Here is a 27,771-nt window from a genome sequence, read left to right as displayed (position 1 = left end):
TCTTGGATTTTCTTATCTGGTGCATGAATTATATTTTTATGTTAGCATGAGTTATCAGGTACATGAAATTATGGCTTTTTTTCTGTTTTCTCCCATTTATTTTTGTGTATAAAGAAAAATGTCTTTTTAAAATTTGATAATTTTTAAACCATGATTTTTAGGAAGGTACTCTGCTGTCTTCCTAACTTTCCTTTCACAAAGTCTGTTTATGTTGTACAATAATTATTTTTTCAGGACGGGGGTCTTATAAGGTAGACACAAAAAGTGGCATATATCTCTTGGGTCAGACTAATTTCATGTTATGAGCAAGATTGTGTAATGTCATTTTTAAAGACCTTTCTCTGATCTATCAATCTACAAAGTTAAATAGCTGAAATCACTTCCCAAACAAATTCTTTTGCAGTCAGCAAAATGAAGCAATTACATGAATAAGTTTTTCCACTTGGCCTATTTTTCTGCTCATGGTTATTAATCAGTCTCACTGACTACATTTTCCATTTTACATCCACTTTCAGGCACTGCTCCAGGTGGCCAAACATTTCACATTACGTAAATAAAATAAAACAGAACGTTTGCCCATTTAACAAATGGATGTACTTCATATCTAACACTTCCAGCCTCTTTCAAGGCACTCAGAAAAACACAATATTGTTTCTATAAAAGGACACTCAATATTTTCATTCTATTTGGCCAACTGGAATTTAAGTGAAATTTTACTCCAGCAATCTTAACCAAATAACTGAATTAATTTAAATTGACACCCTATTATCTACTAGCTTTTCGAGACCTTTGGCTTGATTGTTTTATTGCTTGCCTTGTCTCCTCTGAATTCAAAGTCTGGAAAGTATCTCTTCTGAAACAGGTGTTTCACATAATGATTGTTTTGAAAGCTGGTTCTTAACCCTGGCTGTGCAACAGAATCGCTATTTCTTTATACTAATACTCTGGACACAATCAGGTAGAGATTTGGATTTAATTGGGACAGTGTGAGGCCAGGGCCCTTTTTTAAAGCTCTAAACATGATTCTATTATGCCCACGCATATGCCTTAGGCCTCAAACAGGACCAAACACCACTCTTACATTAATGATACTTCTCTTAAATTTAACTCAAGTCCTTACCATTGATAGATTCCTATAGACTGATCTGGCCTAGTGATAACACAGTTGTAACAAATCTACTTACAGTATCTGTGTTCTTCATAGGAATTGCACTGTTATAAGATTAATGGTTCTTAGGTCTGAAAGAGAACCACCCTATAGGACCGAGATACTTAAGAAACTCCAAGTCCTGTCTTGTCAAATATAATGTCCCTTTCCCAAAGAGATCCCGAGTATATACCTAACCACAGGATAATGACAGACAAAGGGAAATAAAGTACAACAACTATATGGACACATATTCTGCTTTTTGAAACTTGGTTTGAAAATTTCTGTTAGAGTTCATTACTAGAAGTCTACCTCTTGAAAACATATTTTCCCTCTGCAACATAGTGTCTAGGAAAATTAGTGAGATTAGAAAAAATTTTTCCATGGCCTCCTCTCAATTTCTTTTATCAACTTCCCCTTTTGCTCTATCTAGGAACCATTCTTATGTCACAATCTCCAAGGGCTTTGCTCTCAGCTAATTAACTAAGACATTCTCTTTCAAAGTATAAGATATTTTCTCACAAGGATGCAGAGTATCAATATTTAATAGGGCAGGTAATGGGAAGATTTCAATTGTCTTTCCAGGGATATTACATCTTCTCACTCTATTCATCAGAACCATCAGGCCTCTAGACCAACATAAAAAAATTCACAGTTGAAAAGTGAATTCCTGTTGTGTCCAGTACTGTCTTGATTTTAGCAACAAAGGTTCCACATCCAGAAAACCCCTCATTCCTGAGCAAATTGGGAGATTGATTGCCCCCCTTTCTACCTGTGTCTCTCCCTTTCGTGATTGGCTTATAAACATTGCTGCTATGGTCTGAATGTTTGTATCTTCCAAAACTTATGTGTTGAAATCGTAACCCCCAAGGTGATGGTATAGGGAGATGGGGCTTTGGGAGATGATTAGGGAATGAAGACAGAGCCCTCAGGAATGGGATCAGTGCCCTTATGAAAGAGACGCCAGGGAGATCCCTCCCCCTTTCTGCCATGTAAGGACATGTGAAAAGACAGCTGGCTGTAAACTAGCAAGTGGACTCTCACCAGATACCAGATATACCGGTGCCTTGATCTTGGATTTCTAGAACTGTGAGAACTGTGAGAAACAAATTTCTGTTGTTTATAAACCACCCAGTCTGTGGCAATTTGTTATAGCAGCCCAGCAGACTAAGACAATGGCAAAGGTCACAATTTTTTAAAAAATTATTTTAGTGCATTACTCATTGCTGTTTTTGTATTTTTTAAATACTATATACTCATTAAGAGACATTAGAAATATATAGAAAATAGTAAAGAGTAAAACCAAAATCATTGACAGAAATAGTCACTATTAAAATCTTAGCACACTCCCTTTCAGTATTTTTTTCGCTGATTTATATTATACCTCTTAATGTCAAAAGAAAAAATATCAGAGATTCACTCCTGTCGACCAACTGTCCTTTGCCTCTAGATAATTTTGGACAAATACATAACTTAATTCTATCCAAGCTTCCCTTTTACAGACTCCATGCAGATTAACCCTCTTCTGTTAAGACATCATTTCCTGAGGCAGAATAAATATGGTTACTAAATATATAAGCTTTCTGAGTTAAGCCACAGTTCAGTTATGCTTCCCTAAGTTTGTAGCAGTTGGATTTGGAATGGCCACAGAACATTTCTTGGACAGCTTCTAAGAATGAGTGATATTTTCTTTTGCAATTTGCTTCTTTCTTTTTAAATTCAATTATTGTAACATAACTATAACTTGGGGTACATTTTTGTCTCATGTTCATATTCTAGCTTTCAAAGTTCATGTATATTTCCATATTTATGTATTTAAATACTATTATGTAAAAGTATGTGCAACAATAATGGCATTATACTGTACATACAAATTTGTATACAGCTGTTTTGAAAAGTAGTTAAATACTGAATATATATAAAATAATATTTATAAAATAGGTATAAGATATTGACATACATAGTAAAACAATAATGTATCCACCTCTGAGTTTCAAAACTAGGACATTGAAATACCATTGAAGCCACCTGCTTTGACCAGTCCCTCTCTTCCCTGCTCTATTCAATCATTTATTAGGTCCCAAACTAGTTTGTTCTCAGATTGCTTCCTATCTACTCTCCTGCTCTGTTTTGTATTTCAGGAAAATACATTTCCAGGCATCTGTGAGAGGCAGTGGAAGAAGCCAAGGTATCAGCTCTCTGTCTCCTATGGTATCTCCTGCAAAGCCCGTCTCTTTCCTGGGGGCCCAACTCCTGACAAATGGCCCCACTTTCATGGAGCCAACTACAGTAGACAGTGCTGATCCCAGCTCTAGCACCTGCCTGAGATTCTGGTCTCCTGTCTCTGATAATGATACCTCCTGAGGCAGGAGACAGATGGGCCCCCAGGGCAAACGGTTTGACTTCGTTCCTTGTGGACCGCTACTCAGAGATGGGAATAACAGGACAATTGAGAGAGGAGGCTGGGCCCTTCCCAGATAGAAGGTAAGAGACCACATATTCCTCATTCTTGAAGTCAGGAGACCTCCCCGACTACACATGCGCAGAAGGGCTCCTTAGAGCCCAAAAGGGGAGTGATGCCAACTAATGCTCACTTACCCATAGGCCTCTTCAGTAGAATCCATCTTGGCTAAGGGATGTGCACACACACATGGGAAAATCTTGAGATATACCAAATATGGACTTTGAACCAGGCAGATCAAAATGATTGGTCAAAGGAAACCCAGAAGAAATGCCCCATAAAAGTGATTCAAACTGCCACGAGGGCACGACTCTTTCTCTGAGCCCGCCTGTATGTCTATCCACATGTACTGTACTTCTTTTTTCTCCTAATACATACTTTATTTGTTTCACTACTTTCCGTCTTTGTGGGAATTCCTTTTCTGCAAAGCCATAGGGCCAGGGCCTTGTCACTGACCACTGGTCTACTGGCTACAATTCGGTGCCGTGACCTGGCTGCCGTGACCTGACCTCAATCACTGGCCGGGAACCAAAACAATGCTACAGGCCACTGCAGGCTGAGGCCACCAGAGATCACTCTTACCGTTATCCTTCTAGCCCTAGGGGTACTGCTGGTTTCCTGCTCTTAAGTAGCTAACTCACCATGCCTGGTTTGGCTTCCATCATCTGCGTAATTAATTATCTCCATTAACTCACCTCTACTTGAAAGACCAAGAAGAGTTTCTGATTTATAAGTGGACACTAAAAGCTCTTCTATTTCTAGTCTGCTAGATTCATCAAACTTAATTATTTAATTTTATTGAATTTACTTTCTGCATCTCCTGAAATGATGATTTGCTTTTGCTCATTTTACTTGTTAACGTGAATTACATTTATAGATTTTTTCTATTGTTAAAAGTCCTTGCATTCATAGAATAAACCCAGTTTTCATACTATGTTATCTTTCTTCATAGATTGCTAGACTTCATTTGCTAATTTCTAATTTACAATTTTTGCCTTTAGGTTCATGAGGGAAATTGATTATAATTTTCCTTTATTGTACATTTCTTTCTTCTTTTTTTTTTTTTGCAGTACGCAGGCCTCTCACTGTTGTGGCCTCTCCGGTTGTGGAGCACAGGCTCCGGACGCACAGGCTCAGCAGCCATGGCTCACGGGCCCAGCTGCTCCGCGGCATGTGGGATCTTCCCGGACCGGGGCACGAACCTGTGTCCCCTGCACTGGCAGGTGGACTCTCAACCACTGCGCCACCAGGGAAGCCCCTATCGTACATTTCTTGTCTAATGTTGGTATCAAGATTGTAGTGGCCTCATTAAATGAAGTGTTCCTTCTTTTTCCATTCTGGAATACTTTTTGCTTTTTGTATGATAAAAATAATACATTTCTTGAAAACATTTGTTAGAACTCACCAGTAAAAATGTCTGGACATGTTTGTTCTCTTTTTGTGGGAAGAATTTTTAGCTTCTAATTAAATATGTTTAATAGGCTCGGAAATTTTTCAAGTGTTTTATTTCATCTTGAACATTGACAAATTTGAATTATGAAAAGTCCTCAGATATTATTTCCATGGATATTATCTTTCCCTAATTCTATTTTTCTTTTGTTGATCATATTAGATATTGACCCTATTTCTCTCTCTGTTTCAATTCAATCTCTGTTTCACATACACATTTTCCTTTCCTCCCTTTGCTATATCCAGTATAATTTTTTCACATCTAACTTCTAATTCACTTATTTTATCTTTGGCTGTTTCTAATCTAGTATTTAATCTGTCCTTTAAGTTTTTGATTTCTATGATATTTTTTATTTCTAAAAGTTCTCTTAAATTATTTCCCAATCTGCTTGATATTTTTTTTTTCTAATTTATATTCCTGGAACACTTCTTTGATTTCTCTAAACATCTTAAATATAGCTTTTATGGTTATATAATAGTTCTAATATCTGAAATCTTTATCATTCTATTCTATGTTTCTGCTCGTGATGCCTATATCCTCATGAGTTTTCTGATAGTCTTGTTTTTAATTTCATGTTTAATGGAATTTTGTCAGTGGTAATTCTTTGAGACCTGCGATACATATGGATTTCTCCAAAGTTGTTTTGTTTTTGTTTTGGCTAGGTTCTTGGAGATAACACCAACCAGGGACAGCTATAAAATAAATTTTCAATTGAGTTTTTAAAAATTATATAGGTAGTAAGATTTTAAAGTACAAATTCATGTGAAGATGGACTTGTGATTCTTCCTTCTCAACCTAGTATTAGGTTTGGGGCAGAAAATTTTTCTAGTTGGCCCCCTCTGAGAGGCAGGTTTTTTCCTAATTTTCCCTTTCACTGAAATTATAGTCCTTTGGAGTTCTGGCTTTAAGCAGAAGACTCTGGTTGTGGTGGTTGCATATCTCTCTGGATTCATATAGTCTCCTCATGTTTTAGCCTATCAGGTTTACCTTAATTCCTTTACAGGTTGGCAGTACTCATTTTAAAATGACATGTACATTTTATCTGGTATGAGTACATGTTATATAGCAGATTGGGGGTTCAGCAAATCCAGTCTACCATATTCTTGGTAGAAAAATATCCCCTGCTTTTTGAAAACATTATGTCAACCATTTTTATTGCCGTTAATATTTTTTATAAATGTGCTTCCACATAACTTCACAGCCTTTTTAAATATTTGTTTGTTATCCTGTATTTAACTAATCTGCCCCCTCCTCTCTGTTTTTTTGAAGTGAAGGTTGTACTCAACTCTGTTTTAAGTTAAATTATTCTCATATTTATATCCTGTGAAATTTGTTGGCATTATATATTAATTATGAATAATTGATCATACATAATGTCTTTAATAGAATATTTTTTCTGTAAATATAAATTTCATAAATCTTCCTTTAACTAGCTTTATAGATTTTCCTCTTGTTTAAATAATTGAAGACAAACCTCTTTCTTCCATTTCCTATTGCTTCTGGTCAATTGCTCTCTTTTTTCTTCCATAAGATAAATTAAAAATTTTTAGTACCAGACTCTATGATGTAGTATTTCTTACTCCAAGCCTCCCACAGCATTTTAAGGATTCAAATTGACCTTTTCTTCTATTCTTCTTATTTCAAGTTTCCAGTGTGCCAATACCTGGGAAATCTCATCAAGTGTTTAACAGTCTATACCCTACTGACTCATTCTTTATTTCAATTTGATCTTCCTTATTCTCATTCAATTCTATTTTTTTTAGTAGTATAAGTTCTTCAAGCTCTTTATTCTCTAATGCATTTTTCCAGGTTAGCAGCTGTAACCCTTACTTGCCCTCATTCAGCAAAAAATAAATGCACTAAGCTTCTTGATAGCAAATTATTATAGCAATTTGAGAACAAGAAAATTGATGTACTAATAAACAAATGAGAACCTTAAGGTCGTGTTCCTCACAAATGGAACAGAGCTGGGAATCCCTGGGACCCTCCTGGGTTTTATTCTGAATGGGCTAAACATATCACTACTTAAAATTAAGTTTTTCTACAGTTCTCTGATACTTGTTTACATTTATTCATGTTTACACTTGTCCAGTTTCTAATTCTCTAGATTTTGCTGCTCACAGAGGGGTCCTGGGATAAGCTTCACTAGGGGCTTGTTAAGAAGGCAGCATTTCAGGCCCCTCCCAGAGCCATTAAATCAAAATCTGCAATTTATCAGGACCTCCAGTTAATCTGTACGTGCAATTCAGTTCAGAAGCACTGATCTGGCAGACTGGAAGATACTTCTACCTGCTCATAAGTTTTAGGTGACATAATTAGTTAATCAAGCAAAAAGATCACATTTCTTAATAGAAGGAACAGTCACTGGCTATACTTTGAGGGGCAAAATGATACAAAACAGTATGGTACTAGCAAAAAAAACAGAACTATAGATCAATAGAACAGGATAGAAAGCCCAGAATATTAATTGACCACACACCTATGGTCAATTAATCTATGACAAAGCAGGCAAGACTATACAATGGAGAAAAGACAGTCTCTTCAATAAATGGTGCTGGGAAAACTGGACTGCTACATGTAAAAAAGATGAAACTAGAACATTCTTTAACACCATACACAAAAATAAACCCAAAATGGATTAAAGTCCTAAATATAAGACTGGATAATATAAAACTCTTAGAGGAAAACGTAGGCAGAACATTCTTTGACATAAATTGCAATGTCTTTTTTTGATCCATCTCCCAGAGTAATGGAAATAAAACAAAAATAAACAAATGGGACCTAATTAAACTCAAAAGCTTTTGCACAGCAAAGGAAATCACAAATAAAACGAAAAGACAACCCACAGAATGGGAGAAAATATTCACAAATGATGCAACTGGCAAGGGATTAGTCTCCAAAATTTGCAAACAACTTGTGTGCTCAATATCCAAAAAACAAACCCAATCAAAAAATAGGCAGAAGACCTAAATAGACATTTCTTCAAAGAAGACATACAAGTGACCAAGAGGCACATGAAGAAATGCTCAACATCACTAATTATTCAAGAAATGCAAATCAAAACTGCCATGAGATATCACCTCACACCAGTCAGAATGGCTGTCATCAAAAAATCTACAAACAATTAGTGCTGGAGAGGATGTGGAGAAAAGGGAACCCTCCTACACTGTTGGTGGGAATGTAAATTGGTACAGCCACTATGGAGAACAGTATGGAGTTTCCTTAAAAAAAACTAAAGCTAAAGCTACCATGTGACACAGCAATCCCACTCTTAGGCATATATCTGGAGAAAAACATGGTTCAAAAGTATACATGCACCCCAATGTTCATTGTAGCACTGTTTACAATAGCCAAGACTTGGAAGCAACCTAAATGTCCATCGACAGATAAATGGATAAAGAAGATGTGGTACATATATATTGTATTGTGGTACAATACAATGGAATATTACTCAGCCATTAAAAAGAATGAAATAATGCCATTTGCAGCAACACGGATGGACCTGGAGATTATCATACTAAGTGAAGTAAGTCAGACAGAGAAAGACAAATATCATATGATATCACTTATATGTGGAATCTAAAAGAAAGAAAGATACAAATGAACTTATTTACAAAAGAGAAACAGACTCACAGACTTAAGAATGAACTTGATAAATAGAGTATTTATAAATGGAATATTTCCTGCCATGTCAATACACAAAGGATGTCACAGTCATCAATGACTGCAACCCTCCAACATGAGCCGGTGAGCTCTGAGGAAACTCAGGGCTGAAAAGAATATCTGCCATCTAGCAGCCATCAGACTGCAGCCACTCCCTGCAGTGAGCCCTGAGGAAACTCAGGATGTGAAAATACAGGATACTGGCCCCAAATGGCTGAGGTGCATATCAAAGGAACTATTTCAGTGAGCTCAGACTCTTGCATCTTCCCATACATAGAAAAGCGCTAAATTCCTTAACTTGAGGTGTCTGGTTTTCTTTAATTAACAATAATCTTTTGATGTTCCCGACTACCTGCCCTTATCGCAAAACCCCTGTATATCCTGGCTCCCCCGACCTCGCCTCCTCGGAGCAGTTTCTCACAGTTACCTGAAACACTGTCTCCCAGGCTGCAGTCCTCATTTTCCCCAGATAAAACTTAACTTGCAACTCTCACATTGTGCATTTTTTTTTAAGTCAACAAACTTAGGGTTACCAGGGGGGAAGGGTGGGGGAGAGGGATAGACTGGGAGTTTGGGATTGACATGTACACACTGCTATATTTAAAAGAGATAACCAACAGGGACCTACTGTAAAAAAATAAAACAGTAAACTTACCAACCAAAAACAAAAAGAAAAATGAAAATCTTAAGAATCTGTGGAACAATATCAAAAGTTCTCATCTATGTGCACATGGATACCCAGCCAGAGAGTGAGATAGGGGGATAGATTAAAAGTGGACATGAGAAAAATTTTGGAAATTTTTCATTAACTTGATTGTGGTAATGACTTACACAAATGTGGAAACTCATTCAATTATACACCTTACATTTAAATATAAAAATTTAATGTCAATTGTACTTCAATGAAATTGTTTAAAAAAATTTTAATTACATACGCACACAAAAAAAGAAGAAAAGTAAATGTCCTTACAACCCCCCAAAAAAAGCCCAGAGATGATAGAGACCCAGACAAAGATTTTTTACTTAAGACATGCCTATGATGCAGTTACAATTGCTGAATGAAACTGCTTAAACAATTTGATCCAGATTTCATCTTTCTTTGAGGCAAAGGGAGGAAACAATAGGCTTACAGAACTCTAGGAACTAGAAGTCAGCTAGCAAAAACATACTATCCAACCTACTCCATCTCATCATATTGCTTTCTTGAAAACATTGTACAGAGCCAGTTAGCATTCAAAAAGCCAACTCTTCTAATTCTAAAAAAATTAAAAGACACACTGTAATTTTATTTCAAACGTCTTCTAGAATACTACTTAAAATTCTTTTCTTCTTGCTTCATTAAAATCTGATTAGCAATATGTAAAAACTTCCACTTTATTAGCAATCAGTAACCTCTCTTCTTCTGATCAGCATTATTTTTTTTTCTATTAAATATAGAAAATGAGATTCTGGGAAGTATACCTAAACTTTGTGATCCTGAGATTTTGTATTTTCAAATTGAAGTTACTATCCTCTTGTATCACAAAAAAAATACTTAAGATGGTTTAGATTATATTTAAATATTGTTGGATGAAACGTACTTAGTGGCTGAAGCCAATTATGTTACAAACCATGTGTTTTTCAGTACCAAATTAAACGAAATGGAAAAACAATGACAGTTCTATCTAGTATCCCTGCTTCAATATTGCACAAATCAGGATCATACATATTCTGTTATATATATATATATATATATATATATAAAAGTTCTGGGGCTTCTCTTCTACTTAGAAATAAAATAATTGATAAGTAAGGAAATTGTGTGTTTATGTGTATAATAACAAAAGATTGGGTAGATCTAGAGACCCAAATTGCCTGAATAGCCAGCTGAGTACTTTAAGCAGTATGTATTTTTACTCCAACAATTTTTTATTAAACTCCAGTGATAAGTAAGCAGTGTATACTGAACATCATGAATACTTTCCTTGGTGAGTCAGGGTTATCTCAACACAATACCAGTATCATATAGATTAGAGTTAAAAAGTGACTGCTCTTGGGACCTTGAGGTATTTGGGTGATGTTGGTAGCATATGAAGAGAAAAACATGCCAGTAGAATTTAGTCTGCCACCTGCATGAACACGCTCTTGCCATTTCTGAATGTTAAGGATTCCCTTAGCTTTTGAACCACTTCGACTCGTGTTTGGATTTACCTGTAATCATGGGGCTTGACAGGCTCTACCTTTCTGGTCCACATTGTGCAATGAATACCTATTTTCTGTTTCTTCCTAATCTGACCCATTTTGATCTCTTCACCTCTAAATCTTATTTGTATTTTACAGTAAACATACATAACACGTATGCCAATAAGTAGAGTGGAGGATGGAAAACTTGCCAGACAACTTTGTTTAATATTATTCTTTTCACAAACTAGACACCATAACACAGAAAAAAATTTAAGAATGTTCAGTAGCCTTCAGTGCTTACACTGGTTATTGCAGAATTTGCAGGAATCAAAATTTGTTGAAGATTCACTAGGTCTGTGCTGGTTAATTGTGTGTGTCAACTTGATTGCATCACAGGGTGCCTAAATATTTGGTCAAACATTGCTTTGGGTGTTTCTGTGAGGGTGTTTTTGGATGCAATGGATATTTAAGCCAGTGGACTAAGTGAAGCAGATTGCCCTCCCTAATGTGAGTGGGTCTTATCTAATCAGTTGAAGGTCTGAATGGAATAAAAAAGCTGACCCCCCCACTTGATTAAGGGATTTCCTGCCTGACTGCTTTTGAATTGGGCCATCAGCTTTTTTCTGCCTTCACATTTGAACTGAAGCATCAGCTCTTCCTGGTTCTTGAGCCTGCCCATCTTTGAACTGAAACTATACCATTGGTTTTCCTGGGTATCTAGCTTGTGGACTCACCCTGCAAATCTTGGACTTGCCAGCCTCCATAATCATGTGAGCCATTTCCTTATAATGTATATACTATATAATATACAATATCCTTTTAGTTCTATTTCTTCAGAGAACCCTAACACAAGGTGCCTCAAATAATTTCAGAATTTTGACTAAGAAATAATAATGAAAATGCATTTCTTATAGTGTTCTTTAATCTACTGTTTCCTCTACATGTGGTGTTCTTATTTGTGTGCATGGTTATTGTTATAAGATCAGAGGCTAGTGGAGGTATTTGTCATGACCTGTTAACTTTTTCTTCTATACTCAATTTCCTGACCAATTCATGCTTTCCTTTTGCCCACCTCTGCCAGATTTGGGGACAAGTAATAGATTAGCTCATGGTGGCTATATTAAAGATGAATTTTCCTTCAATCAGTCCAATTTTTAGAAAAGAGACTAGTGAAATTATTTTAGATTATAACTTCAAAATCATTAAGTGGGTTGTAGAGCTAGAGAACAGAGTTGACCCTCTCCATTCTCAGATGGTTATAAGGAAAACTGTATCCACAGAAAATATAATGGAAGCAGAATCTCTTGTTGCATATTCAACAGCTATTTCCCATTCCTCCTTTTTTTAAATTTTTTGGTAGCCTTTCAGAAGCGTGAGTAGGCCAATGTCAAATGTGTGTTATTACTCAGAATCAGGCTATTAGTTACCAAGAAAATGGCTGTTTACTGGAATCATCTGTTCTTTTTATTTTATTTATTATTTATTTATTTATTTTTGGCTGAGTTGGGTCTTCATTGCTGCACGTGGGCCTTCTCTAGTTGTGGCGAGCGGGGGCTACTCTTCATTGCAGTCCATGGGCTTCTCATTGCGGTGGCTTCTCTTGTTGCGGAGCATGGGTTCTGGGCGTGTGAGCTTCAGTAGTTGTGGCACGCAGCTTCAGTAGTTGTGACTCGCGGACTTTAGAGCACAGGCTCAGTAGTTGTGGCGCACAGGCTTAGTTGCTCCACGGCACATGGGATCTTCCTGGACCAGGGCTCGAACCCGTGTCCCCTGCATTGGCAGGCAGATTCTTAACCACTGCATCACCAGGGAAGACCCCCATTCCTCCTTGATAACAGATCCCTATTATCATTTAGGACCCTGGTCTCAGTTGATGAACCATGAAGGAGTCTGAGTCAACAAGGTAATATTTTCTCTTTGCTTGTGATTGTTTTAGAGGCAGGTCTGTGATGTATTTCTGACCTCTGAGATATAAGAAGAAATATGTTGAAGACTTCTGGGAAAGATTTCACCTCTAATTTAAAAAAAAAGATAGCCTTTTTTGCCCCTTTCTCTATTTTCTTACTTTGGAAACTTCCAAATAAGTAGAGCTGCAAAGCTATTTACAACTTTGAGGTGATGAGCCTGCTGGTGACATTCGATACCCTGAGGAAGGCAGAGTGAAAGGATAGAAAGAAACTAGTTTTTTAAGATACCACTGAGCCACCAAACCAACCCTGGGACCAAGTACCTTAAGACCTCTTGTTAAGTAAAAATCAAACGTTGCTGTGTTAATTAAGTTTTCTATTGCTTTCAACCAAACACAACCTAACCGGGATAATCTAACATGATTAATTATGTATTAACAGTGTATGAATTTGTCTTTATTTTTCAATGGTTCTTTCTGATTATGTTGGCTTCATACTGAGTAGCCTATCTTTTCTTGCATTATACGTAATTGCATTATGTTCATTTCTGTTATGATGTTTTCTATTGACATTCTCATGAATGTAATACCATATGGTTGCCTTTGCTTGCACAATGTAATCTGCAAACACACATTATTAGAAATATAAATAAAGTATTTTTTTATACTAATGGTCTAAAGTACCCCTCAGAAGTTCACAGAGTTTAGAGCAAAATGCTTTTTATTTGGCAAAATAACATTTTTGTTCTTTAAAGAAACGACTCTTGATTTGATTCCAGGCCATTGTAGAGACTGAAGTCCTATCAATGGAAGAAACATGACAACATGAACTGCTTTTCCAGAATTGAGTTCTACCCAATTAACTAGTCTCCTCCATTAGCAGGTGGGAACAATATATGTGGACTTGAGCCAAAACGGATTCCAAAGACACAGTAAGCTGCATGAGCTTACTGTCTGCACTGCTGCCCCTCCTTAATGCTCACCTATGTCTTCATGGGAAGTTCCCTCTGGCCAGTTGACCAATGAGGGGAAAACTGAGCCTAATTTACAGAAGTCACTGCACAATATATCAGCACCAGAGAAAAGTAGACTGCTTAGGCGTTATGGTCCACTTGAGTGTAATCTTAAGAGAACTTCAGGCTATATATTTGGTTGTTCACTATTCCTGTAAGGAGAGATAGTATTGATTTATGTGTGGTGGCTAATGATTGGCTAAGTGTGTAGGGACTTGGAAGGAACAAGACTGGAGGTTGGTAACCATGAGTTTGGGGGAAGAGATATGGGGATGAATCACTGAGAATGAACCAGACAGAGTAGGAGAACATTTGTGCTTAATGGGAATGCTCACCAAACTACTGTCAAGAAGATTATCAATCGGATATTCACTTCAGGTGTGATACAACCTCTTTCACCAGGCACTACGTTACTTGTCAGAAGGCTAGTGACCAAAGCAACCTTGGTGGTGGCAGTAGAGAATATGCATAGGCTCAGCAGCATGGCCCATTCCTCTCCAAAGCCAGCTTATCTGCAGTACTATTAGGTGTCCAATAAGGAAACGACAGGAATCAAGGCTAAGCACCCAACAATATGTCATTGGTGAACAAACCACTCGCTTTTCGGCAGGCTCATTGACAATCCTGGCAATCTTCTGTCACAGTGGCAACAGGGAATTTTATAACTGGAATAGATGTTCATTCTAGGATTACGTTGTCTCCATTACTGCACACCGTGCTTCTCTGATTACCGCTCTCCATGAGCATATCAAATACCTTATATGCTGCTGCAGTATCCAATTCTACATTGCTCCTATGCAAGGAACCTGTTTTATAACAAGAGAGTATTCATTGGACTTGCCTGTCTCACCATTTACCCTATCACCCCAAAACAACTGTTATTACAGAATGGTGAATGTTCTATTAAAGTCTCAATTGCAGTGCCACCTGAGAGACAATGGCTTGTGAGGTTGGGCTGATACTAGAGGATGAGGTGTGTGTTCTGAACTAGTAACCAAGCATGAGCTTGTATGGTGTCTCCCACAGAGCAAATACAAGAATCTTTGATCTGGGTTATGGATGTCAGAATGACACCATTCACTGTTAAAACTACTGATCCTTTCCAACTTTTTGTCTCCTATCCCTGAGATTCTAGGCTTTGCTGAATTAGTACCCAAGGGGAAGATCCACAGCAATATTCCACTGAATTTGAGGATGAGACAGCTATGTGGCCTTTAGGGGTCCTCATGCCTCTGGACAAACAGTAAAAAATTTAAGAGTGGATCCATTGTTGGCTGGGTTAATAAACCTTGACTCTAGAGAGGAATTAAAATTGCAATTTCTGAGAAAAGTAGAAAGGACCCAGGGGATACCCTTGGATAGCTCCTAATTCTGCCAAGTCCTGTGGTAAAAATTAATGAAGACTAATTGCCAAAACCTGGAAGCAACCAAGATAGCCTTCAATAGGTGGATGGATAAATAAGCAGTGGTACATCCACACAATGGAATACTATTCAGTGACTTTTTAGAATGAGCTATCAAGCCATGAAAAGACATGGAGAAAATAGATGTATTTTGCTAACTGACAGAGGCTAGTCTGAAAAGGCTGTATACTGTAGTATTCCAACTATATGACATTCTGGAAGCCACATAAAGACAGTAAAAATATCAGTGGTTGCCAGGAGTTGGCGGGGAGGGGGACGAGTACATGCATGAGGTTTTTAGGGCCCTGAAACTATTCTGAGTGACACTATAATGGTCAATACATGATATTATACATTTGGCAAAATGCATAGATCTGTGCAACATGAAGACTGAACCCTAATGTAAACTATGCGTTTTAGTTAATAGTAATAATAATAATGTATCAATGTTGATTCCTCAATTTTAACAAAAGTACCACACCAATACAAGATGCTAAACTTTCTTGGAACTCTCTGTACTTTCTAACTCAATTTTTCTGTAAACCTATAACCACTCTAAAAAATGAAGGCTATTAAGTTTTAAAAATAAACTAAGAATGGCTACAGCAAGTTCATACAAATAAATTATGAAGGACATTTCTGTCAGGAATGAAGATTTGGTCACTTTACAATGTAAAACCTCAACTAGCAGAGATGTTAGCTGGGGGCACATGGTCATAGATACCTGGTCACCAATAATGACCTGGTGACCATCCACAGAAACAAGGGCCTTAACTTCCACCCACATTTCCTTTCCTGTATTGTCTTGTATATACTTATATACCTTAACAGTTTTTCCATCTTCTTTCCTTTCCATTTCTCCCTTTTTTTTAATGTAGGGTATATATTGAAGGTTAATTTTGAAGCCGTACTTGACAAAATATCAAGATAGTATAGTGATGGACTTAGAAGAGGAATGGACATCACCCAGAACTCTTGGACTTAAAGTAGATGCTGCGACTGGTGATATTTTTGGATTATTCCCTTGTTGTAGAGATGTAGGTAAGTGTTCACTTGTGGAAGAAATCGTATTATGTTAGGAGGAAGCATGGGTCTTTTGTGATTAATTGAAAAAAATAAAAATTTATGTTAATATTGAGCAAACCAAAAGATGGGTAACTATTATAATTTGAAGTTTGTTCCTATTTTTGCGGAATTCCCTAGCCTATCAGTCTTGATGGGAGTAGGAAACTATTTCTTGCTTTAGAAGCTAATACACCAAATGCATGCTTTCTCCACCTCCTTTGCAGCTAGGGTACCAGCATATGATTTAGGTTCTGCCAACCTGTTTGCCGGTGCTGAATTTTGACTTAGGAATTCATAGAAAAGAAACAGATTCAGTTAAGCTTTCTCTGTTTCTAGCGGAGGCAATGCAGCAGCTGCTAAAGTGTCTGCTGTGCGGTGCACGGTGGGTGTGATAATAGTAGTTTAACAGTTGGCCTCGGATTGTGCAACAGGTACGGTTGCTGCCTTCTGCAAGCTGCAGCGTTAGTTCTTAGCGACGGCGGCAGTGGTTTCCTCTCTGGACCAGTTCTACAACATGGTTTGGGGCACGTTTCCTGTCTATTTAACTTTAGGTCTGGTTTTCCAGCCTTTTCAACAGTTCCACCAGCTCCCCAATATTTCTGTGATAAGCTTATTTACTGTTAAAATCGGGCATATTAGGCGTCTGTAATTTATATTTTAAAAAATCCAAGATACACGGTTATAAGAGAGGCACAGCAAACATTTATCTTTTTAATTTAAGATCTAATCTATGTCACATCAGGTAAAATGAACAAAATTCAACAAGTTGAATTGAGGTAAAGACCAAAGATATCTTAAGCCTGGTTGGTCTTAAAAATGTAACTGGATAGGCCTTAGGTTTTTGACTAAGTAGAAAAAAGGTTACATATGTGTATATATATATATATATATATATATATATATATATATATATGTATATATATGTATACATATGCTTAAATATATTTATAAACTAACATTTTAAAAGGACTGGAGTGTTTGGGTCCAAATGTTCTGGCTAAAAATGTTGATTCTAATCTTGTGGGGAAAGTGGAATGTGAAAATATACTGATAATCTGAAATCAGTATTTTTCAATTCTAGGAAACAACTTTTTTATAGATTTTCAATGGGTATTACATGGAAAAGGAAATATTGGGTTAATTAATATGAAAACTGTAGGTATGATCATAATTAGAATTTTTAATTTTTTACTTCTTAAAATGTTTAATATGTCTTGTGCTTTGTGAATCTCTAAAAGTGTGAAAAATACAGCTTGATATTTTCTAAATGTATTTGAACATGGACTATTTAACTTATTAAGTTAGCAAGCAAATACTCCCCTAAACACTCTGGCAAATCTGGTATAGATCAATTGTGAGCTAACATTTTAGCACGAATCTATTTGAATAGTTTTGGCTGCAAGTAACAAAAAGCATAATTCAAACTGGCTTTTATAATAAAGAGAATTAGGATAACAAAGAATTAAGGAGAGTTTAATGCAAAGGTTTAGCAATGACACAAAATAAACGCTTCTTGCCTCTCTGTATCTCCCTTCTACATTATTAGGTGTCTGTTTTATTCTATGGCTTGAAATTCCATGTCATCACAAGGTAACTCCCTCATGCTTCCTCTGCTGCCATCAGAGAGAGGCTATTTTCCCCTCAATCATTGAATTAAAAAGCTGTGCTCCCTTCTGATTTGATTAGCTGAAAGCATATGCTCCTTCCCACACCAATGATCATGACCAAGAGTGCTTGGCATGGGGGTCATCCCACTCAGATGTTGTCATGGCTGGGAAATTTACTGTCTGGTCAGCAGTATGTGTGGGCAGGGAGTACTGAATGCTTAGGAGGCCACTGCATGTATTTCCATTTCAGTAGACTTTGCCATTAAGATACTGCTACAACAACAATCAGAAGAGCAGAGTCTGGAGTCCCCAACTTTGTTGATCTGACAAAATGAGGTTGTTTTCAACTGGATAGTTTTAAAGCTCACCTATGCCCATATGTCCTAGTCCAAATTTATTTTAAACGATTTTCAGACCCATATGTTTAGGATATTCCATTTGTTTGTTTACACATGAGTGCATTGTGTATTATACATATGTACATCATATGTATAAATATTTACAATATATGCGCATACACACTCCTACATACATTAAACTGTTTTCCCTAAAGAGTGAAGAAAAAAGATGGGTGCCAGAGTTGAAAAGAAAACTTTTATTTTATTTACATTTGTAGAATATGCATCTAAATATTTTACATTGTGGATGTATTAATATTTTCACAGTTTTATTTATTTATTTTGCCTTAAAATGACAGACATGTATTTTCTCACAGTTCTGGAGGATAGGAGCCTGAAATCAAGGTGTCAGCAGGGCCACGCTTCCTCTGACACCTGTAGGGAAGACTCCTTCATGCTTCTTCTAGCTTCTGGTGTTTGCTAGTGATCCTTTAAATTTCTTGACTTATAGATGCACCATTCCAATCTCTGGCTCCATCATCACATAGACTTCTTCTCCCTCTGTCCTTGTCTTCACTTGGTGATCTCCCATAATTTTAAACACTACTTTAAAACCAGCAGATGAGTTCCCTTAAACAAATTTGGCTCTCACCTAAAAGATATCAAAGTATATGGTAGAGGCACTTTGCTTCTCAGTGTCCTCTATAGAAATTTAGAAGGCCCCTACATTTCAGAAGGGTCTAACATATGTAATTACACACATGCACTAAGGTCTACAACTGTCAACCAAATACTGACAGAAAGCTACAGGATGTGACATAGAGGTGGCAGCTCCAGGGTTTGCATTAGCTTCTACTAGTTCTTTCCACCGTGTCTGCCATGTTTCATGTTACTGTTATTTAGTTACTGAGATAATGTACTTATATTTATAAAGGGTCTCGTGTGAACCTGTAAATAATTAAAGACGCATTAGCTCCCTGGAGGGCCAACATGAATTCCCGAACAAGCCAAAACACCTAGGGACCTAATCATGCAATTTCCCTAAAAAGCCTAGCTTTGAGGAAGAAGTCACATCACTCAGCAATGAGTAATATAATTACTCAGAGTACTTTGCCTGGTGCTCTATAACATTCAATTTTCAGAATTAAAGGTAATGCAATTCAAAAGAAAAATAGCTGGTTTTAACGAATGAATGGCCACATCAACTATTGAAAGTGTCTTTGGGTTAGAGCCTCTGTATTAGGGTTTCGCAAGGCTTATACTTTTAATTAACATCCTATTTAGCTTGCTGTAACTTCCATTAAGCTTCTCCAGGACAAAACAAATCAGAAATTGATTTTTGATTATAAGTCAAAAAGCAAAAGAACTGAGAAAAATTTTGAAGAAAGAGGTCAATCAGGACTAATCTTTCCAAAAGGATAAAGACAAATCAGATAAAAAAAGAAGCAGATATAATAAAAAAAACCCTATGAAATGCGCCTAGAAAAAAATAATTTATTTTTTTAAGAAAAAATGTTTAACCTGCCAGAGGAAAGAGTTAGCAGTTTGGACAGGAAAACAGCCAAATACCAAAGAATTACTTGAAGTCTAGAAGAGGAAGCTTTAAATTTTCTCAGAAAGAATTGGGTTGCTAAAGGATATAGTGTAGTTAAAAGTTGTGACATAAGACTTTCTTATAGTCTAATCTCAACTCAGTGATTTCTAACTTTTTAGAATTGTATTATATGTTTAATTTATTCATAAAAATTATGTTTCATTGTTTATTCATTTTATCATAAGCATAACAAATGCAATGGCATTAGATTTAAAGAACTCATTGGATTTAAAATGAGAAATAAATATGCCCCTCTCCCCTACCTACACTATTGCACAGAGAAAGGTGCTGTTAATTTCTTTGTCCTTGTATGTTACATTTCCTTTTCCAAAAAAGTAGTGTACGGGGAGACCTTCAAGATGGAGGAGGAATGAGACGTGGAGATCACCTTCCTCGCCACAAATACATCAGAAATACATCTACATGTGTAACAACTCCTACAGAACAACCACTGAATGCTGGCAGAAGACCTCAGACCTCCCAAAATGCAAGAAACTCCCCCACGTACCTGGGTAGCGTAAAAGAAAAAACAGAGACAAAAGAATAGGGACGGGACCTGCACCTCTGCAAGGGAGCTGTGAAGGAGGAAAGGTTTCCACACACTAGGAAGCCCCTTTGTGGGCAGAGACTGCTGGGGGTGGAGGGGGAAGCTTCGGAGCCACAGAGGAGAGCACAGCAACAGGGGTGCGGAGGGCAAAGCGGAGAGATTCCCGCACAGAGGATCGGTGCCGACCAGCACTCACCAGCCCGAGAGGCTTGTCTGCTCACCCGCCGGGGCAGACGGGGGTTAGGAACTGAGGCTCGGGCTTCAGTCAGAGCGCAGGGAGAGGACTGGGGTTGGCGGCGTGAACACAGCCTGAAGGGGGCTAGTGCACCACAGCTAGCCGGGAGGGAGTCCAGGAAAAAGTCTGGAGCTGCCTAAGAGGCAAGAGACCATTGTTACAGGGTGCACGAGGAGAGGGGATTCAGAACACTGCCTAAACGAGCTCCAGAGATGGGCGTGAGCTGCGGCTATCAGCGGGGACCCCAGAGACAGGCATGAGACACTAAGGCTGCTGCTGCATCAGTGGAATACCTGAATAGAAAACGAATCATCCCAAAATTGGGGCAGTGGATGTTGGGAGCAACTTTAGACGTAGGGTTTGCTCTATGCGACTGACTGGTTTCTGATTTTATGTTTATCTTAGTTTAGTATTTACAGTTTATTATCATTGGTAGATTTGTTTATTGATTTGGTTGCTCTCTTCGTTTTTTTTTATACATATAGATTTTTTTTTCCTTTTTCTTTTTTTTGAGTGTGTATGTGTAAGCTTCTCTGTGTGATTTTGTCTGTATAGCTTTGCTTTTACCATTTATCCTACGGTTCAGTCTGTCTGTTTTTTTTTGTTTTCTTTTGTTTTTTAAGTATAGTTTTTAGAGCTCGTTAACATTCATGGATTTGTTTTTTGGTTTAGTAGCTCTCTTCTCTCTTTCTTTTTTTTAATACTTTTTTTTTTTTTTTTTTTTTGGCAGTACATGGTCCTCTCACTGTTGTGGCCTCTCCTGTTGTGGAGCACAGTCTCTGGACACACAGGCTCAGCGGCCATGGCACACAGGCCCAGCCGCTCCGCGGCATGTGGGATCTTCCCGGACTGGGGCACGAACCCGTATCCCCTGCATTGGCAGGTGGACTCTCAACCACTGTGCCACCAGGGAAGCCTGATACTATTTAATTTTTGAATTTTTAATAATTATTTTTATAACTTTATTTCTTTTTATTTTATTTTATTTTTCTTTCTTTCTTTTTTTCTCCATTTTCTTCTGGGCCATGTGTGTGACAGGGTCTTGGTGCTCAGAACAGGTGTCAGGCCTGTGCCTCTGAGGTGGGAGAGCTGAGTTCAGGACACTGGTCCACCAGAGACCTCCCAGCTCCACATAATATCAAATGGCGAAAGTTCTCCCAGATATCTCCATCTCAATACTAAGACCCAGCTCCACTCGATGACCAGCAAGCTACAGTGCTGGACACCAAGTGCCAAACAACTAGCAAGACAGGAACACAACCCCACGCATTAGCAGAGAGGCTGCCTAAAATCATCATAATCATAATAAAATCATAACACCCCAAAACATACCACTGGGCATGGTCTTGCCCCCCAGAAAGACAAGATCCAGCCTCATCAACCAGAACACAGGCAATAATACCCTCCCAGGAAGGCTACACAACCCACTGAACCAACCTTAGCCACTGGGGGCAGACACCAAAATCAACAGAAACTACGAACCTGCAGGCTGTGAAAAGGAGACCCCAAATACAGTAAGTTAAGCAAAATGAGAAAACAGAGAAACACACAGCAGATGAAGGATCAAGGTAAAAACCTACCAGACCAAACAAATAAAGAGGAAATAGGCAGTCTACCTGACAAGGAATTCAGAATAATGATAGTAAGGATGATCCGAAATCTTGGAAATAGAATGGACAAAATGCAAGAAACAGTTAACAAGGACCTAGAAGAAATAAAGATGAAACAAGCAACGATGAACAAAGCAATAAATGAAATTAAAAATACTCTAGAAGGGATCAATAGCAGAATAACTGAGGCAGAAGAACGGATAAGTGACCTGGAAGATAAAGTAGTGGAAATAACTACTGCAGAGCAGAATAAAGAAAAAAGAATGTCCCAGACCTCTGGGACAACATTAAATGCACCAACATTCGAATTATAGGGGTTCCAGAAGAAGAAGAGAAAAAGAAAGGGACTGAGAAAATATTTGAAGAGATTATACTTGAAAACTTCCCTAATATGGGAAAGGAAATAGTTAATCAAGTCCAGGAAGCACAGAGAGTCCCATACAGGATAAATCCAAGGAGAAATACGCCAAGACACATATTAATCAAACTGTCAAAAATTAAATACAAAGAAAGCATATTAAAAGCAGCAAGGGAAAAACAACAAATAACACACAAGGGAATCCCCATAAGGTTAACAGCTGATCTCTCAGCAGAACCCCTACAAGCCAGAAGGGAGTGGCAGGACATACTGAAAGTGATGAAGGAGAAAAACCTGCAACCAAGACTACTCTACCCAGCAAGGATCTCATTCAGATTGGATGGAGAAATTAAAACCTTTACAGACAAGCAAAAGCTGAGAGAGTTCAGCACCACCAAACCAGCTTTACAACAAATGCTAAAGGAACTTCTCTAGACAAGAAACACAAGAGAAGGAAAAGACCTATAATAATGAACCCAAAACAATTTAGAAAATGGGAATAGGAACATACATATCAATAATTACCTTAAAGATAAATGGACTAAATACACCCACCAAAAGACACAGATTGGCTAAATGGATACAAAAACAAGACCCTTACATATGCTGTCTACAAGAGACCCACTTCAGACCTAGAGACACATACAGACTGAAAGTAAGGGGATGGAAAAAGATATTCCATGCCAATGGAAACCAAAAGAAAGCTGGAGGAGCAATTCTCATATCAGACAAAATAGACTTTAAAATAAGAACTATTAAAAGAGACAAAGAAGGACACTACATAATGATCAAGGGATTGATCCAACAAGAAGATATAACAATTGTAAATATTTATGCACCCAACATAGGAGCACCTCAATACATAAGGCAAATTCTAACAGCCATAAAAGGGGAGATCGACAGTAACACATTCATAGTAGGGGACTTTAACACCCCATTTTCACCCATGGACAGATCATCCAAAATGAAAATAAATAAGGAAACACAAGCTTTAAATGATACATTAAACAAGATGGACTTAATTGATATTTATAGGACACTCCATCCAAAAACAACAGAATACACATTTTTCTCAAGTGCTCATGGAACATTCTCCAGGATAGATCATATCTTGGGTCACAAATCAAGCCTTGGTAAATTTACGAAAATTGAAATTGAATCAAGTATCTTTTCTGACCACAACGCCATGAGACTAGATATCAATTACAGAAAAAGATCTGTAAAAAATACAAACACATGGAGGCTAAACAATACACTACTTAATAATGAAGTGATCACTGAAGAAATCAAAGAGGAAATTAAAAAATACCTAGAAACAAATGATAGTGGAGACACAATGACCCAAAACCTATGGGATGCAGCAAAAGCAGTTCTAAGGGGGAAGTTTATAGCAATACAAGCCCACCTTAAGAAGCAGGAAACATCTCGAATAAACAACCTAACCTTGCACCTCAAGCAATTAGAGAAAGAAGAACAAAAAACCCCCAAAGCTTGCAGAAGGAAAGAAATCCTAAAAATCAGATCAGAAATAAATGAAAAAGACATGAAGGAAACGATAGCAAAGATCAATAAAACTAAAAGCTGGTTCTTTGAGAAGATAAACAAAATAGATAAACCACTAGCCAGACTCATCAAGAAAAAAAAAGGAGAAGACTCAAATCAATAGAATTAGAAATGAAAAAGGAGAAGTAACAACTGACACTGCAGAAATAAAAAAAAATCATGAGAGATTACTACAAGCAACTCTATGCCAATAAAATGGACAATCTGGAAGAAATGGGCAAATTCTTAGAAATGCACAACCTGCCAAGACTGAATCAGGAAGAAATAGAAAATATGAACAGACCAATCACAAGCACTGAAATTGAAACTGTGATTAAAGATCTTCCAGCAAACAAAAGCCCAGGACCAGATGGCTTCACAGGTGAATTCTATCAAACGTTTAGAGAAGAGGTAACACCTGTCCTTCTCAAACTCTTCCAAAATATAGCAGAGGGAGGAACACTCCCAAATTCCTTCTACGAGGCCACCATCACCCTGATACCAAAACCAGATAAGGATGTCACAAAGAAAGAAAACTACAGGCCAATATCACTGATGAACACAGATGCAAAAATCCTCAACAAAATACTAGCAAACAGAATCCAACAGCACATTAAAAGGATCATACACCATGATCAAGTGGGGTTTATTCCAGGAATGCAAGGATTCTTCAATATACGCAAATCTATCAATGTGATAAACCATATTAACAAATTGAAGGAGAAAAACCATATGATCATCTCAATAGATGCAGAGAAAGCTTTCGACAAAATTCAACACCTATTTATGATAAAAACCCTCCAGAAAGTAGGCATAGAGGGAACTTTCCTCAACATAATAAAGGCCATATATGACAAGCCCACAGCAAACATCATCCTCAATGGTGAAAAACTGAAAGCACTTCCACTAAGATCAGGAACAAGACAAGGTTGCCCACTCTCACCACTCTTATTCAACAGTTTTGGAAGTTTTAGCCACAGCAATCAGAGAAGAAAAGGAAATAAAAGGAATCCAAATCAGAAAAGAAGAAGTAAAGCTGTCACTGTTTGCAGATGACATGATACTGTACACAGAGAATCCTAAAGATGCTACCAGAAAACTACTAGAGCTAATCATCAAATTTGGTAAGGTAGCAGGATACAAAATTAATGCACAGAAATCTCTAGCATTCCTATATACTAATGATGAAAAATCTGAGAGACAAATTAAGGAAACACTCCTTAATGGAAACATTTATGATTGCAACAAAAAAAATAAAATATCTAGGAATAAACCTGCCTAAGGAGACAAAACACCTGTATGCAGAAAACTATAAGACACTGATGAAAGTAATTAAAGATGATACAAACAGATGGAGAGATATACCATGTTCTTGGATTGAAAGAATCAACATTGTGAAAATGACTTTACTACCCAAAGTCATATCTACAGATTCAGTGCAATCCCTATCAAACTACCAATGCCATTTTTCACAGAACTAGAATGAAAAATTTCACAATTTGTATGGAAACACAGAAGATCCCGTATAGGGCTTCCCTGGTGGCACAGTGGTTGAGAGTCCGCCTGCCGATGCAGGGGACACGGAGATACACAGACTGCCAACAAACATATGAAAGGATGCTCAACATCACTAATCATTAGAGAAATGCAAATCAAAACTACAATGAGATATCATCTCACACCAGTCAGAATGGCCATCATCAAAAAATCTACAAACAATAAATGCCGGAGAGAGTGTGGAGGAAAGGGAACCCTCTTGCACTGTTGGTGGGAATGTAAATTGATACAGCCACTATGGAAAACAGTATGGAGGTTCCTTAAAAAACTAAAAATAGCACTACCATATGACCTAGCAATCCCACCACTCGGCATATACCCTGAGAAAACCATAATTTAAAAAGAGTCATGTACCACAGTGTTCATTGCAGCTCTATTTACAGTAGCCAGGACATGCAAGCAACCTAACCTGTCCATTGGCAGATGAATGGATAAAGAAGATGTGGCACATATATACAATGTGGTATTTCTCAGCCATAAAAAAAATGAAATTGAGTTATTTGTAGTGAGGTGGATGGACCTAGAGTGTGTCATACAGGGTGAAGTAAGTTGGAAAGAGAAAAGCAAATACCGTATGCTAACACATATATATGGAATCTAAAAAAAAAAAAAATAAATCGTTCTAAGGAACCTAGGGACGGGACAGGAATAAAGATGCAGATGTAGAGAATGTACTTGAGGACACGGGGAGGGGGAAGGGTAAGCTGGGACGAAGTGAGAGAGTGGCATGGACTTATATATACTACCAAATGTAAAATAGATAGCTAGTGGGAAGCAGCCACATAGCACAGGGAGATTTGATTGTTGCTTTGTGACCACCTAGAGCGGTGGGATAGGGAGGGTGAGAGGGAGACACAAGAGGGAGTGGATATGAGGATATATGTATAGGTATAGCTGATTCACTTTGTTATAAAGGAGAAACTAACACACCATTGTAAAGCAATTATATTCCAATAAAGATGTTAAAAAAAGGTAGTGTACTATACTAGTATACGTACTGTCTGTTCATGAACTTTGATTTTATCATTTAATATGTCTTAGATCCCTTTTCATAACAGCATATATCTCTACCCATGATTTTTTTTTTTATTTTGGTACGCGGGCCTGTCACTGCTGTGGCCTCTCCCATTGCGGAGCACAGGCTGCGGACACGCAGGCTCAGCGGCCATGGCTCACGGGCCCAGCCGCTCCGCAGCATGTGGGATCTTCCCAGACCGGGGCACGAACCCGTGTCCCCTGCAGCGGCAGGCAGACTCTCAACTACTGCGCTACCAGAGAAGCCCATACCCATGATTTTAGTTATTGCATAGTGCATCATTCCGATGTACAATTATTTATTTACCCAATCTCTTATCAGTGATTATTTAGATTGTTTCCAGTTTGCCCTTGCAAACAACACTGCAATGAACAATCCTTACACATATATTATTGTACGTATATCACAGGGTTTGTTCTACCAAAGAGAATATACATTGCTAATTTTGGTAGATGCCACCAAATTGTACACCAAAAAAATTTAATCAGTACACACACTCTCTCTAAGATTATGTGTGAGAATAGCCCTGGTTCCCAACTAGGTATTTGACAACCGTAGATATTACTAAATACAAACTTTGCCAATTTATTAGTTGATAACTGGCAGTCCAATGCTATTTGGATTTGAATACCTTGAGTTATCAATGAGGCTGAGCATCTTTTCACACATTCATTGGTAATTTGCTTCTCTTTCTCTGTTGTCTCTCTTTTTCTATGTTATACAGGTTTCCCAAGCTTTCCAAAAATAAAATGAAACCTTTCCTAAGCCAAAATGGCATAAAGCAATGCAATTACCTTAAGACAGATCTTGCTAATGGACACACAAAATAAATCGAGGTAAAGCACAGATGATCACTGACAAAGTTTGAAGGTATTGGCGGCTTATGCTGAGATGTTGAGTGTGGAAGGAGCTTAGTGATACCAGTCTTACTGCTGGGCTGCGCTATGCCTCTATAACGGCTCTCAGCAAAACAAACGCTGAAGCCTATTTTTTCTTTTTGCCTTTTTGTTTTTTACAAAAGTGAAAAACCTCTTTAGATTTCTTCCAGTTAGTGAAAAGGCAGGTAGTACTGTAAA

The 27,771-nt window shown here is 37.6% G+C and overlaps 1 pseudogene; it reads right to left on the bottom strand.

Annotated features, from left to right (window-relative positions):
• LOC116751103 overlaps window positions 1–4,273 on the bottom strand; it is a 58,969-nt pseudogene extending 54,696 nt beyond the window's left edge.
• Window positions 4,274–27,771: the final 23,498 nt, after the last annotated feature.

This window comes from Phocoena sinus, chromosome 3, assembly GCF_008692025.1.
Source record: "Phocoena sinus isolate mPhoSin1 chromosome 3, mPhoSin1.pri, whole genome shotgun sequence".
NCBI lineage: Eukaryota > Metazoa > Chordata > Mammalia > Artiodactyla > Phocoenidae > Phocoena > Phocoena sinus.
Note: the sequence above shows the minus strand (reverse complement) of the source record. Positions and strands in the feature narration are given on the sequence as shown.